We start from the raw sequence: 3,884 nt of genomic DNA, 5'->3' as shown, positions 1-3,884 counted from the left end.
ATGAAATCTGGCAAATGGATAAACAAAACTGCATTCCTTAATGGATTTATTAAAGAAGAGTTGTATATGATGCAACCAGAAGGTTTTATCAATCCTAACGGTGCTAACAAAATATGCAAGCTTCAGCGATCCATCTATGGACTGGTGCAAGCATCTCGGAGTTGGAATATACGCTTTGATAAGTTGATCAAAGGATATAGTGTTATACAGACTTGCGGTGAAGCCTGTATTTACAAGAAAGTGAGTGGGAGCACTACAGCATTTCTGATAAGTATATGTGAATGACATATTGTTGATTGGAAATAATGTAGAATTATTTTGCAAAGCATAAAGGAGTGTTTGAAAGGAGTTTTTCAAAGAAAGACCTCAGTGAAGCTGCTTACATATTGAGCATCAAGATCTATAGAGATAGATCAAGACGCTTGATAAGTTTTTTCAATGAGTACATACCTTAACAAGATTTTGAAGTAGTTCAAAATAGAACAGTCAAAGAAAGAGTTCTTGCCTGTGTTACAAGGTGTGAAATTGAGTAAGACTCAAAGCCCGACCACGGCAGAAGATAGAAAGAGAATGAAAGTCATTCCCTATGCCTTGGCCATAGGTTCTATAAAGTATGCCATGCTGTGTACCAGATCTATTGTATACCCTACACTGATTTTGGCAAGGGAGTACAATAGTGATCTAGGAGTAGATCACTGGACAACGGTCAAAATTATCCTTAGTGGAATAAGGATATGTTTCTCGATTATGGAAGTGACAAAAGGTTCGTCGTAAAGGGTTACGTCGATACAAGTTTTGACACTAAATCTAGATGACTCTAAGTCTCGGTCTAAATACATATTGAAAGTGGGAGCAATTAGCTAGAGTAGCTCCGTGCAGAGCATTGTAGACATAGAAATTTGCAAAATACTTGCGGATCTGAATGTGGCAGACCCGTTGACTAAAATTATCTCACAATCAAAACATGATCACACCTTAGTACTCTTTGGGTGTTAATCGCATAGCGATGTGAACTAGATTATTGACTCTAGTAAACCCTTTGAGTGTTGGTCACATAGAGATGTGAACTATGGGTGTTAATCACCTGGTGATGTGAATTATTGATGTTAAATCACATGGCGATGTGAACTAGATTATTGACTCTAGTGCAAGTGGGAGACTGAAGGAAATATGCCCTAGAGGCAATAATAAAGTATTATATATTTCCTTATATCATGATAAATGTTTATTATTCATGCTAGAATTGTATTAACCGGAAACATGATACATGTGTGAATACATAGACAAACAGAGTGTCACTAGTATGCCTCTACTTGACTAGCTCGTTGATCAAAGATGGTTATGTTTCCTAGCCATAGACATGAGTTGTCATTTGATTAACGAGATCACCTCATTAGGAGAATGACGTGATTGACTTGACCCATTCCGTTAGCTTAGCACCCGATCGTTTAGTATGTTGCTATTGCTTTCTTCATGACTTATACATGTTCCTATGACTATGAGATTATGCAACTCCCGTTTACCGGAGGAACACTTTGTGTGCTACCAAACGTCACAACGTAAATGGGTGATTATAAAGGTGCTCTACAGGTGTCTCCAAAGGTACTTGTTGGATTGGCGTATTTTGAGATTAGGATTTGTCACTCCAATTGTCGGAGAGGTATCTCTGGGCCCACTCGGTAATGCACATCACTATAAGCCTTGCAAGCATTGTGACTAATGAGTTAGTTGCGGGATGATGTGTTACAGAACGAGTAAAGAGACTTGCCGGTAACGAGATTGAACTAGGTATCGAGATACCGACGATCAAATCTCGGGCAAGTAACATACCGGTGACAAAGGGAACAACGTATGTTGTTATGCGGTCTGACCGATAAAGATCTTCGTAGAATATGTGGGAGCCAATATGGGCATCCAGGTCCCGCTATTAGTTATTGACCGGAGACATGTCTCGGTCATGTCTACATAGTTCTCGAACCAGTAGGGTCCGCACGCTTAACGTTATGATGACAGTTTTATTGAGTTTTGATGTACCGAAGGAGTTCGGAGTCCCGGATGAGATCGGGGATATGACGAGGAGTCTCGAAATGGTCGAGACGTAAAAATCGATATATTGGACGACTATATTCGGACTTCGGAAAGGTTCCGAGTGATTCGGGTATTTTTTGAAGTACCGGAGAGTTACGGGAATTCGTATTGGGCCTTAATGGGCCATACGGGAAAGGAGAGAAAGGCCTCAAAAGGTGGCCGCACCCCTCCCCATGGTCTGGTCCGAATTGGACTAGGGAAGGGGGGCGCACCCTTCCTTCTTTCTCCTTCCCCCTTCCCTTCTCCCACTCCCACAAGGAAAGGAGGAGTCCTACTCCCGGTGGGAGTAGGACTCCCCCCTATGGCGCGCCTCTCCTCTTGGCCGGCTGCCTCCCCCTTGCTCCTTTATATACGGGGGCAGGGGGCACCCCAGAGACACAACAATTGATCCTTGAGATCTCTTAGCCGTGTGCGGTGCCCCCCTCCACCATATTACACCTCGATAATACCGTTGCGGAGCTTAGGCGAAGCCCTGCGTCGGTGGAACATCATCATCGTCACCACGCCGTCGTGCTGACGAAACTCTCCCTCAACACTCGGCTGGATCGGAGTTCGAGGGACGTCATCGAGCTGAACGTGTGTAGAACTCGGAGGTGCCGTGCGTTCGGTACTTGATCGGTCGGATCGTGAAGACGTACGACTACATCAACCGCGTTGTGATAACGCTTCCGCTGTCGGTCTACGAGGGTACGTGGACAACACTCTCCCCTCTCGTTGCTATGCATCACCATGATCTTGCGTGTGCGTAGGAAATTTTTTGAAATTACTACGTTCCCCAACAGTTTTCTTGACCTGTGCATTGAATGACGCATACAGTCTTTTATTGATTATTCTAAAGTTTATTTGACTTCTTTTCTCCAAAATTTATTATCTGAGTGCAATAAAATTTGACGAATATAGTGTTACAAAAGACTATTGAGCTAGAGTACTACAACATCAGTAGTCATTGCATGCGGTAAATAATGTAGAAATTTCTACCACCACATCTGTACTCTAGCTTTGCATTGGAAACAAGAAATAAAATATTATTCTTATCTAAACGGTATTGAAATGTACTCCCTCTGTCGGGAATTAGTTGCAACTGATTTCGGGCGGAGACATGCACTACACACAAGATTTTTGCTAGCTTAGAGCATCTCTAGCCGATCCTCTACTCCTCTAAATTGCGCTTAGCTGAAATACTAAATCCTATAAAGGAGTAAAACTTTTTACTCCTCGCCCGAAATTTCCCCAGCGCCTAAAAACACTCGCCCCCGGCACGGCCAAGTAAAACTTCTCCCTCCTCTTTTTCTCGCCCATGCGGGCTGCATACTTCGCGCCGTCGCCGCCCCACGCGCCTCAATCGCCACCGATGACTGCCACCTTCGCTGAGATGGGTAGCCAAGACCCTTTAGCTACCCCGCCGGCGCGTCGCCGTGGGAAACCACCCCCGCACCGCCACCCGCATGAAAAAAAGATTGGGGATAAAAAATCTTCTCCGGCCACAAGCACCAGCTCCAACCGCCACCAAGGCCAGCGGGGTGGCCACTACCTCTCCGGTGATGGTAGGTCGCCCTCCGCTGCTCCCGCCGGCGGCAAGCGAGCTAGGAAACCGACAGCCATGGCGTCGACCCTCGCCGAGGAGGCCACGAAGAAGAAGAAGGACAATCCGGCCTCTTGTCCACATCTGGTGCCTCATGCAGCATCTCCGGCCAACCCTATGACCACTGTTCTGGCGTGTCTAGCCGCCGCGGCCGACAAGAAGCGTCGAGGCCACCAATTGCTCGAATAAATGCCAACAAGGTAAAAAAATTGCG

The sequence above is a fragment of the Triticum aestivum genome, chromosome 7D (genome assembly GCF_018294505.1).
Source record: "Triticum aestivum cultivar Chinese Spring chromosome 7D, IWGSC CS RefSeq v2.1, whole genome shotgun sequence".
Taxonomy (NCBI): domain Eukaryota; kingdom Viridiplantae; phylum Streptophyta; class Magnoliopsida; order Poales; family Poaceae; genus Triticum; species Triticum aestivum.
The sequence above is the reverse complement of the archived record's forward strand: the minus strand, read 5'-3'. Positions refer to the sequence as shown.